At 45.3% G+C, this 12,563-nt stretch overlaps 1 long non-coding RNA gene across 1 annotated transcript in view; it reads left to right on the top strand.

Annotated features, from left to right (window-relative positions):
• LOC136330862 (uncharacterized) overlaps positions 1–12,563 on the top strand; it is a 31,938-nt gene that overhangs the window by 16,982 nt on the left and 2,393 nt on the right. The window lies entirely within an intron of this gene.

Genomic DNA, 12,563 nt, shown 5'->3' with positions numbered 1-12,563 from the left:
CTCAGATCAGAGAGGAATTTCAGAATAGTGGCTCTCAAAGACCTGCAAAGGGGAGACTTGGAGGTAGGAAGGCCTCTCTAGAGATGCTAAAGAGACCCTACAGAGGGAGGAAGGGATGGATTTGGGCAGCTGAGAGAATGTGAGAGGTCATAGCTAATGTGGGACTCAGGTTTCAACATCTGGGGCATGGAGGAAGTCAGTAAGGAACAAACAGGTCTGAGAACTTGCCAGTTTCAATTGCAAGTAGGCTGAGCTTGAGGTGACAAAGATCTACATTTGATGGCAATATCCTCAAGCAGTTATAGGTTGTATGCCATGTAAAAAATGCAATGTTAAAGGCACTGTGAAAAAGAAATTCTAGTATATGCAATCGAATCCTGAACAAAGTACAAATGGTTAATTGATTACCTTCACCTGAGGTTAGGTTTTTGCCAGTCTTCCAGCCCTAGAAACTCAGCTCAGTGTAATTCTCAATTGGAGTAGCAGAGGGCAGCGAAAGTAGGTGTTTGGGATGTTCCTGAACTAAAGGGAGCTTCGTTCCCCAGGGGCACTTAAATTCTGCCCTGTAAGATTCTGTAGGTATTCCCAGATGCTGGGGAAGAGACGACTGGCCCTAGCCCGCTCAGTTAGCCATAGATGTATCTTCTTGCAGATGGAACTGCTGAGCAAGGCAACAGTGATCTCTATTCCCTCAAGTAAAAAGAATAGTAATAGCTAAATTTATTGAGTGTCTGCTGTCCTAAGAGCGGTGTGCATATTATGCCATTTAATTGTCTTAACAATACGTTTAACTGCTGCACTCTATTACCTCTCTATGAAGTGGTGTTATTATTGGAGAGGGTGTGTGCGAGTGCACATTTGCTCTTTGGTGCACAGAGTTTTGTTAGTTTGTTTACATTTTGGGTAAAGTGGGAAACTTAATAGGTGTTTTGATATTTTGAACCAAAACACTGTGAGGCATAAACAAGATACTTTGGTATGCTGGAGCAGGGCTCCCTGAAGTGTGGCCCTCTGACTAGGACTAGCCAAGAAACTATTGGTTACAGGTCTGCAACTAGTTAAGTACTGAAATTCAGAGCAAGTTCTTAGGCACTCTTACGGCAATTGGACAGTAATCTTATGCCTGTTGAATCTAATACTAAAAATGGCATACTTGTATGTTGTTTGTCTTTTTTATTTCATTTTTCTAGTAATTTACATTTATTATACTTGAGAAAAGTGAAGTCCACAGCAGATTAGAATTTTTAAAAAGTGCTGATTCTTCGCCACAAGAGTGCTTGAGAAGCACTATAGACACAAAGGTCTGTAGGATGTTGGATAGATCCCTTTGAAAGAGCAAATGAGCATCCATGACAACATGGAGGAGCTACGCCCTTAAATCCTCCAACCTCTCCACTGATCATCATGATTAAAATATAGTGGAGAGGAGAAGGTGAAAGAGGAGGGTGATGGGAGAAGAGGAAATGGGAGGAGGAGGATGTATGAGGAAAGAAAGAGGATGGAGAAACTTGATAAGACTTAAGAAATGGGATCGGCTCACTTCTTGGTCTTGAGCCAAATCATTGCAGCAAGTACAGAAGAGGCACTAAGTAAGTAGAAAGAGATGGATGGAGTATGGAATAATTTTGTCTGAAAGTCGCTCCTAGGTATTGCAGACCTATCTTTTGCATGCACATTTGATGCAGCAAAGGATTGTGAGATCCCTATAATAAACCAGCCTTCCATGAAAAATGCCTGATTTGCGGCTGAAACACGAACCCTTGGCCTCATTCCAGATTTAACATCAAAGAGTTGCTATTTAGGAATAAGGAGGGAGGGGCGGAGTTTTTCTAGGCGACATGGCATTGCTCAGGAAAAAAAAAATCAAACAAAAAAATTCTTTCAAGGCATAAATAAAACTTAAAAGTGTGCATGTGGCCCAGAGTGGAGTTTATTAGAGTAGAAGAGGAAAAATGCAATGTCTTTGTTCACTGGCAGGTGTTTTCCTTCTCTGAGGAGATAAAGGGGAAATGCTAAGCTCTGTCTTGACAGAGTACACAGACATGGAGTAGACATCCATCCACACAATAAGATTTGCCAGGAAGTTTCCCCCAGTCCCCCTCCCCCCAATCTTTCCTCCTCTGCCCTACTCTCTCTGCATTGAAAAGCCATTTTGGGTTTAAAACTCTTTCCTATTATAAAGCAAGAGCCCTAAAATGATCAACACATTCAACCAAATTGATCATCTGTGTTCTAATCGGTATGAGTGTCAGACCCTTTTCAGAAAGCGTAAATTGATAGAATTTAATAGAAGTGGCCACAGGGGGCTGGAAGCATTCACCCTTCAGCAAACATTTTGAGTCCCCAGTGCCAAGCACTGGAAATACTTGTCCCTACCATCAAGGAGCTTATCATTTACTGAAAGAGACACAAATGAATCCAGAAAACCACACAGTATATGCTTTGGTGCATATACTAGAGGGGGTATAGGGTGCAGAGAGAATTCATTTACAATGGGAGGGGTCATAAAAAGGAAAAAAGTTGGGGATTTGCTCAAGAGCAATGGGCAGGCACTGAAGGCTACTGCCTGGAGGTGGCACACTTGGTATAGAAATGGGAGCCTGCGCTGATGTCCCCCAATCCTGGGGCAGCTCAAGAGGATGTCAGGGTGTTTTGGTTCCATTGGAGCCTATTAAGACTGATTAAGGGTGGTTTGCTTTGGAAAATCACATTTGATTTCCATCTCTGTCTAATTCAGCTCAAAACCAATTTTTAAGTCAAGTTCAAGTAAGGTTTAACTCCCTCCAAATCAGTAATTGTCATTTTCATGACACAAATCTGGGAATAATGCATAGACACATTTGACTTATCAATTTGCTAGTTAGGCAAATAACTTTCAATGCTTCATTTGTCTTTTCTGTAAAATGGGGATAATGGAACTATTTACATCATAGGGCTATAATGGGGATTAAATAACAAAAATATGTAAAGTGCTGTGATTACTATGACAACTTTTGTGTGACATCCACACCGAGTAGTTTGACCAACTGAGTGTAGAGAGAAACCTCTTCCCTTCCTCTGTGTGTATGATAGTCCCAGGGTTTGGGAAGAGGGTGTTGGAAGTAAGAAGTAGTGTATGGACACCTTAATGAATTCTCAAAGAGCGTGAAGCCATTGGCAGGGCCAGAGATGTTCCTCAGATTAAAAGTAGGCACTTAAGAAGGGAATTTGATACAAGCGCAAGCTTTTGTGTGTGTGTGACAGAGACAGAGAGAGGGATAGATAGGGGACAGACAGACAGGAAGGGAAAGAGATGAGCAGCATCAATTCTTCACTGCAGCTCTTAGGCTCCTTAGTCTCCTTAGTTCATTCATTGCTTTCTCATATGTGCCTTAACCGGAGGGTTACAGTAGAGTGAGTGACCCTTTGTTCAAGCCAGCGACCTTAGGCTCAAGCCAGCGACCTTGGGCTTCAAGCCAGAGACCCTTGGGCTCAAGCCAGCGACCATGGGGTTATGTCTATGATCCCATGCTCAAGCCAGCAACCCCTCGCTCAAGCCGGATGAGCCCACGCTCAAGCCGATGACCTCAGGGTTTCAAACCTGTGTCCTCTATGTCCCAGACCAACATTAGATACACTGTGCCACTGCCTGGTCAAGCAAGCACAAGCTTTTAACAGGAAAAGAAAGTGACTTTCTGCTGGCCATGTAACAAGCTGAAGTGTGGCCACAAAACACAATTTTTTGTTGAGGATACAGACCCAATTTTCCATTTTCAACTAATGTTATTGAGCTCCTGCTACGTGCCAGACACTTTTTTAAGTGCTTAAGGTATGTCCTTATACATAGATAGGTAATATAAAATAATAAAATATCCCTACCCTTATGGAGCACACATTCTAGTAGAGGTAAATAAACAATATATTTAATAAGTAAGTAGATGAGAGTAATGCTGGTGGAGGTGAAACTTCGTGTCTCTGTTTACTTGAAGAATGACAAGAAGGACAGTGTGTTTGGAGTGGAGAGACAGTGGGGCACAGCAGTAATGGCAATAGTCAGAAACATCAATGGGAAGATGGTTGGGTCTCACTGGTGACCATGAGAACTCTGGCCTTTTCTCTGAGTGGAAGGGGCAGTTTGGGGCAGAGCAACGACATGCTCTGACTCATGTTTGCTGCTGTGTTGACAACAGAATAGAAACCGAAATACCTATCAGGAGTCGTTGCAGAAATTCAAGCAAGGGACTGCATTAACCATGTTTCTAGCTTCTGTAAATTTGGTGTTTTAACATCTGCCCTACATGTTTATGCCTGGCACGCTCATTCTGGACAACCTGAATGTGCCTGAGTCACCATGTGCGTGTCTCCTGATCCCTCATTGCTCCCTCCTCAAGAGGACTCCTCCTCCTGGGGGCAAGCTTTTCAAATACAAACCAACCAGTCCAGAGCCCACACCTCAACCCTTACCTGTTCTCACACTCTGAGCCACTGTTCCCTGCCCTGATTATCCCAATGCCTGGTACCAGGCAATGAGGGACAGCCCCTATGCCCAGAGTCCACTGAAACTATTTAAACCAGCCAGTCCTAAATGTGCCAACTCTACTTTGCCTTTCCCTTGCTATGGAAGCCACAATAAAGGTGTTTGCCCACAACTGTCCTCCTGACCCACTGCCTTCTGACCAACCCTGGTGCTTCCCCCTGTGACCTCCCAAAGGATCAAGTGTGGCGTCCTCCTCCTCTTGGGACTGTGAGTCTAACAAACGGTCTTTTCAGTGGCAGTCATCTCCTGATCTTGATGGCCCTAGTATAACTCAACTTTTCTATTAATACACTATATTGTAGAACAGGGATAATAATGATGACTAGGACAGAGAAAGTAACTGTGGATAGGGTGACAAGTGGTCAGATTGTAGAGATATTCTGAAGGTAGAGCCAAAAGGTTCTCCTCACCAACTGTATGTAGGGAGGGAAAGAAAATAGTCAATAGTGACTTGGAGTGTTGGACCTGAGCAGCGGGACAAGTGGGGTGGAATGCAGGGAGGGCAGCTTGGGGACACTAGGACATAGTAAGTTTGAGATGTCTATCTGACATCCGAGTGGAAATGTCAAGCAGATGGTTGATCATAAGTCTGGAATATACCACTTATCTACCAAGTGCCTCTCTGTGATAATGGAACCAAGCCCTATAAATAGTTCCACTTTGCCCTCTGGGATGACACTGAGTTTCCTCATCATGTGCACTGGCATGACACAGCAGGAGGAAGGGGTTCTCCTCCTGATTCCCACAAATTCTTCCTGGCAGGCGCCCACAGAGTGTCCCGAGTCTGCTGTGCCCAGCTTCTGCAGTGGGCCACAGCTGGTGCCTGGCCACCAGCAGCATGAGACCCCCCCCCTCATGGTGGCTACCCCTGGCACCCTCTCGGATGCCTTTGCAGCTCGTTCCGAAGTGAAGCCCCAACCAGCAGATGGCTTCCCCCCCATGCCCGAGAAGACTATTTCTCAGTGAGTCCCCGACATCGCGCTCAACAAACTTTTCCCCCATCCTGAGAGCCATAGCTGCACCCTCTCTAGCTAGGCTGCAGCTCAGCCCTAGGAGTGAACAAAGGTCCCCTCTTCCAGGTTAATTTCCCCCTTGGGCTCTCTAGCTCAGCCTTAGGGGTAGTGGCTGTTCCCTGTAGCTGCTATTCCTATATCCTTTAGAGTTTTTACTAATTGCTAGCCAATTCTCCATTATACCAGCCTCCTGCTACAATTATATTAAACTGTCCATGATCAAATTATTGTGTGGTGTCTGTCTCCTGACTGGGCCCTGATTGACAGATGGGGCTTGGCAAAGAGGTCTACGCAGGAGATAGAAACTGGGGAGTTGGCCCTGGCCGGTTAGCTCAGTGGTAGAGCGTCGGCCTGGCGTGCGGGAGTCCCGGGTTCAATTCCCGGCCAGGGCACACAGGAGAAGCACCCATCTGCTTCTCCACCCCTCCCCCTCTCCTTCCTCTCTGTCTCTCTCTTCCCCTCCCGCAGCCAAGGCTCCATTGGAGCAAAAATTTGCCCGGGCACTGAGGGTGGCTCTGTGGCCTCTGCCTCAGGCACTAGAATGGCTCTGATTGCGGCAGAGCGACGCCCCCTGGTGGGCGTGCCGCATGGTCGGGCGCATGTGGGAGTCTGTCTGGGGAGCTGTCAGCATATAAAGGCTACTTTGAGGCATGAAATCACCAAGGTAGCAGGCAGATGGAGGAGGGAAGAAAAATAGACAACACTCCAACACTAAAAGGACAAGCAAAAGGGAGGAATTTGTATTTTAAAAAAAAACAAAACAGAAAGAAACCAATCACTGAGGTGGGAAGAAAAATCAAGAGATTATCTTGGAAACCAAGTTTAAAAAGTGTCCCAAGGAGGGAGTGGTCAATTGTGTCAGCTATTGCTGGTAGATCAAGTAAAATTAAGACCAGGAACTGACAGGGGAAACAGTGGTGCTGTTGATGACATGGACAATATTGATGGGAGCAAAAGCCTTAGGAGAGAAACTAGGAGAAGAATTGCAGGGACAGGGCACATTAGCAGCTCTTAGAGAAGTTTTGCTGCAAAGAAATAAGTGGTAGCTTGGGGTGAGGGCACAAGGATGTAATGCCGAGACGGTATATTTGAGTGGTTAAGGAAATGGAATAATTGCAAAGGAATAATTGCCAATCTGGCAATAAGGGTGAGAATCATCCCTGGCAAGTACCTTAACCTTTCTGAGTTTTGGACATATAAAAGCGGTTAACCATAGCCAGTGTGGTTGTAAGGATTAAATGAAGGCACGTTGATAGATAGATAGATAGATAGATAGATGATAGATAGATAGATAGATAGATAAATGCAGGCTCCTTCATGCTTCCCTGACTGAGCAGGGCTCCTATCTTATGCCAGTTTTCCGTGGACCAAGCTCTTGCCCATCTTTCCTCACTTCCTGAAACTGCTCTCAGAAGGATTCCATATTGAAAAGAACCTGATAAATCAAGTATCATTCAGGCAAAATCAAAAAGCTGCTTTCTTGAGTAGTATTTGTACTTTGGGATGTGTAAGTCACTAACCAGTAGGTTAAAGTTTCAGGTATGAATGGGGTGGAAGAGAGAAATTTGGGACTCACACAGTTCCAGGACCTTCAATCATACAAGCTGGACCAGTTTATTTCACTATATGGCAGGTTCTTTTCATTGCAGAAGTTTTTGGCAAGCTTGTCACCTTAATAACTTTAAAAAGATGTCTTATGACACACGTATTATAAAACCAAAAGGAACGAGGAGTCTTAGAAATGACTCTGTCTAATCAGGGTTTAACAACAGAAGTTAAAACATCCCCTCAATTAGAAAAAAATTGGACGATCAGAGACCCAGCCAAATCACTAAACAGTACACAAAAATTCCTTTGGTCATAAAGGCTGTAAAACCTCCAGGAGTTTGTGTGAGGAATCTACACATCTAAGCACTCACCTACCTCCCTGACAAACTTCTTGGTGGCTTGGGAGGACTGCAGACCTAGAACCCAGAATTCAAGTGTCAGTAGCAAGGGGAACATGTGTAAAACAATAAAAGGTGCTCGCCTCGATCAGAACATCCAATAAAAAGTATGATGAATATTCTTGGCCAGCTGCACTTGAGTTTCCCAAACTTGATCTGGAAAAACACTAAAGGGTTTAGAGTCTATTCACTCACTGGCTGTGAAGGGCTCTTCCTGCACATCTCTGGAAAAGGAGAAGTTCTCTGATTAGAGAGAGGGAGTAGGGAGTGGGCATAAGAATTGAAGGTAGAACAGCAGGGTATTGTAGTGCCAACACCCTTGTCCCCACTGTGACCTGGGCCACAGCTGGGAAGGCCTGGCTGTGTCCTCTGGTCAATTTCTTGGGTTCCTTCTACAGTTATTCTTTCTGAAGCATTCCTAGATGGTATAGGTTTTCTTGACTATTTACGTAGTATTGTTGATACAATATCATCTTGAAAAACAGATGACCATCTATCTTCCCTCAGCCTTCTAATCTTATTACTTACTGGTGGGAGGGAGAAGAATGCACAGCTATTTGGTTTTCTAGGAAGAAAGTGAGCATAGCAGTAATAATAAGAGTAAGCAACTGACTCAAGACACAATCAACCTATTCACTTTCTCCTCTACTTGTTTCTCATGGGTGTCTGTACCTTGATGGCATGGGGTGGACGAGCTCCCTGAAGACTCATCACAGGCTTATTATTGTACAATTTTTTTTCAGGGCCATAAAGAAAAGCAAAAGAGTGGTTGGGGAAAGGCAGATAACTGGGTGGGAGTGAGCAGCAGTGGACGCCCTTGAATATGGTGGAATCAGGTTGAACATGGAGGTGGGTTGCCCTCCTGGGAATCTCTGATGAGTGTCCACTGGAACATTTTGGGGTAGGAGAAGAATAAAAACCTTTATGAGGGCTTCCTTTTTGACATCAATTTGCCTGAGTACCAACTTCTTCTAGATGCTACTCATATTTGTAAAAACTGGAAAGAACACAAAATTGACCATCTCACAGTATTTTCTGCTCATCCTTGAGGGAGTACAATCAACATTAGCAATACTATGCTGATGACAAGTTCTGACCTGTACAAAGCCCTTAGAATCTAAGATTTTATTTTTCTGCTAGAAAAACTTTAAGAAACTATTAACTGGCTCTCTAAGAGAAAGAATTATTGATACAATTTCTGTTTTAGAGATGAAGCAACTGAGGCCTAGAAACATGAAAGGATATAATTTTCTTGAAGTCCCGCAGCCAGTAAGGGGGCGAGGAGGTAGAAATCCATGTCTCCCCTCTGGCAAAGCTCTGTCCTACACCCTGTCGTCTCTCTGGCTGACGAGTGATTATGATGAATTACAAGGAATAAATGACTTCTGCGCTGGAAGAAAGCAGTGGGAAACAAACAGGTGGTGACTAATGAGGCTGCCAAAATCTTCAAGGAGAGGAGCAGGAGTGGTTTTGAACTCTGGTCCATGAGAATCGCTGGAACAGCTGTGATTGGGCCCCTGGTGGAGAAGTGAAATCAAAGCCTCTAGGGGTGGAGCCAGGGTGTCCGTAACTTGTGAACTCTCCCCAGGTGATTTTAAGAGGCAGCCAGGGCTGAAAGCTGCTGTTCCAGAACAGTGATTCTTAACGGGTGGTAGATGGAAGACAGACTCAACCTAGAGCAAGCAGCAGTGGGCATGAGCATCCCCGTCTGGAAGGCATCCCAGGCTGCCTTCAGAATTTCTGACTTGGTAGGTCTGGGCTGGGAACAAGAATTTTCATTTCTAACAAGCATCCCAGCTGGTGCTGATGCTGCCTAGCCAGGACCACTTAGAGAACTGCAGATCTAGAGGCAGCTTCTCAAATAAACTACACTTGCCTGGTCCCCAACCTAAGAGTCCATTGACCTCTTTAGAGTGGACTTGGGGAGCACAGGTGGAGAAGAGGGTAGATCACATTAAAAATCCAAACAAAAATGATTGCAGAGCATACAACTACCATTATAGTGTGTGCCATTTCTCAGGTCTCCTGGAGAAGAAATAAGTTGTCAAATAACAATTCAGAATATAAAAACCAGAACTGAAGGTAAAATTTGGTGAAACGTGTACTAGAACTAGCTCTAAAAAGACTATGCATGGTCTATTATCAGACACATGGCAAGCCAGCAACTGAGAGCAAGAACTTTATCTCAAGAAAAGCAGCTTGCCAGGAATTTGGGGCCTGTTGTGGCCTCCATAGGGCTTGTCCTGGCTGCTTCACTTTACCTTATAGGGCAATTGCCAGGATGTCAGTCACAGAATGAGGCCTAAGAACAACCTGATCTCAGAGAAAGGCAGCAGTGAATAGAATATACATGTCATGTGGCGGCTCCACAGTTCTCTGAATGTAACAGCCAGGACTCTGCTGCTCCCTGAATCTTAAAGCTGCACCATGCCTGGGCCAGGCAAGACCATAATGGCTCCAGGGAATGGTGTGTGAGCAGATGAAAATCTGATGGAGGGGACAGTGGAACTGAGTTCATAAATGCATAGACACCCAGTGTTGGTACTGCAGGGCAGGGGGATATACCGTGAGACATTCCAGAGAAGTGGCTATTAGTAACTATGTAGGAAGTAGAATACTAGAAAGAATCTCCAGTGAACTTATGAGATGCATTCAGAGCCCTGCCTCCCCAAACCAAAGACTCCTTCCACGAAACACGGAACTGTTGATGTCTGCAATGACATGGCATGACATTCACTCTCAGGATTGACAAGACATTGGAAGAATTCTAACCTCCACCAGAGTAACCTCATCTGCAGGTCCCTACTCATGAGACTTGGACAAACCCAGGGAGTCAAGCTACTTGAACATAGGAGGTAGTGAGACAAAATTGAGATTATAAGTGATTCCTTAATAGAATTTGGAGACAAGAATTTGGGTACTACACTAACTTTTCCAGGTTACTCAAGTGACTCAGTGCCCTCAGTCTGTTCATTGCCACGGTAATACTTTCCATGGACTTTGCTAGGCAACACGGATGGATGAGGCGCTGGGAAAATCTGCCTGGTGTTGACATTTTGTGATGCTATACTCTGCACCAGCATTTGTTCCCCTACTCTGAACTCCAAAGTCCGCAGCTCAGTGAAGTACATCAGACCTTGCAGATGCAACACATTGTACTGAATTTTAGGGAATTTAACTTATCTGAACATGTCACTTGTGAAAAGGCTTTTCCCAAGCCTTTTAGCTGGGTCAAGGACACCTTAACACCCGTTAAAGGAAGTACAAGAAGGTTTTAGTGCAGACTTTGGGGTTGTTTGTGACCAGGCTTGAATTGTTTCACAAGCCCTGGCCTAATTTCATGGACACTTTCAACACGGAGAATGAAAGGCATTCTGGAGCTGAAAAGAACTCTGTGCTCACCCGTGCTTAGACTGTCAGTGGCAATGCCAGTTGCCTGCCGACTGCGGACAGGCTTAGAGAAGAACCTTTTTCTGCCACTAACATTCTGTGTGAACAGCCGCTGGTGGAGTGGAGACCCATTGTTTCCGTAAAGAACTATAAGTCGTCATTTTGCTTTTAGATTCCCCAGCATGAGAGGGCTCTGAATGGTGGCAAAGAAGCAAACGAGGACACATGTCCCCTGTCAGGCTGGCTGGCCTGAGCAGAAGACAGGGGTTGAGGGTGGGGAACTGCAGTTCAGTTACATGGGGAGCTTTACAAAAAGAGAAAAGATCCAGGACCCATCTGAGGACTGAGCCAGGAAGCCCAAGACAGCAGAGGCCGGGACTAGATGCCAGGACTAGATGTCCAGTCCTGCTGGGCCCAGTCTGCTCCTCCTGAGATTTCCTTCAGAAATGCTCAGGGGAAGTGGAGGAAGGAGACTGTAGCGAAGGCCTGAAGGACAGGGACTCTGATGCCCAGGAGGAGTCAGGCACCATGTGTGTGCAAACAAAGGCTACATGGCAGGTTCCTGAGTGAAGAGTTGTACAGTGGGCTCAGGAATAGACTAATGGACAGGCTGGAATATTGAAGACTTCCAGTTTGAACAAATTGCAAATAAGAAAAAACGGAGTCCCCAATGACCTTGGGGTCCAATCATTTAACAGCGGTTGGCACTGAAACTTTTCTAGCAAATGCCAACAATGTGATAGCTTCAAATAGTTTTAGGAGTGAATCAGCCAGGCTTTTTGAAGTTCCTGTAAGAATTCCTCCCTCAGTCCTTCTCATCTGTTCTCCTCCTCCTCATACAAGCTGTTCTCAGAGCACAGATTAGGCCTGTCAGCCACACAGGAACCCTACTGTAGATATCTTATGTAACATTTACTTATCTTCAGAACTATCCCTCCATCTTTATTTACCCTTGGCATAAATGACCCCTTTTTGCTCCCATCCCTGTTCCCTTGCTGCTCCCCATACTCCAGCTCCTTCTCCACTTTTTTGTCCCCATCCCTTCCCTCCTTGCTTTCTTGGTGTTACATACGGCTTTAGCACTTCCCAGCCAACTAACATCCAGCTGTTCTTCTCAGACTAGCTCTCTTTTGCTCTATGGCGGGCACCTGAGCTTCAAGTCCAGACCTCTTAGCCTGAAGAGGGACTGGCTTCTCCAGGCTCAGCCATTGGCCCCTACATCCCACACAAGCAGCCTCAGAAGGCCTCAAAAGTCAGTGGGGGCTCTGGTCTTGCTCCCTTCCCTTTAGTCTCACTGGCTATATGCCTTCTGGGTCTTGGATTTTTTAGAAGTCTGGACTCCAAGTCAGCCTCACACAGCCCTGACCTGACTTCATCCTGATTGAGACCCCTCCATGCTCTCCAAAAGGGAATTAGTGACCTGGGGAGTTCAAGACTAAGGACGGCCCGAAACCTGGCAGGCTTTGTGGATGTGGTCTTTACATCCACTATAGCCACTCAAGACCTTCTTAGAGTTCCTCCTTCCCAGGCTGTTCTTCTTCTGAGGCCCTGGTGGCTGGTGGCGAATGGGGCTTACAAACATATACGTTCCAGATTGTAATTCTAGGATTGAACCCCATCAATGTACAACTCATTGACCAAGAAAGGAATTACCATGATTGCCCAAAAATTGCACCTAAAAAGCAGTTCTCCTCGTGA

The sequence above is a fragment of the Saccopteryx bilineata genome, chromosome 3 (genome assembly GCF_036850765.1).
Source record: "Saccopteryx bilineata isolate mSacBil1 chromosome 3, mSacBil1_pri_phased_curated, whole genome shotgun sequence".
Lineage (NCBI taxonomy): Eukaryota > Metazoa > Chordata > Mammalia > Chiroptera > Emballonuridae > Saccopteryx > Saccopteryx bilineata.
Note: the sequence above shows the minus strand (reverse complement) of the source record. Positions and strands in the feature narration are given on the sequence as shown.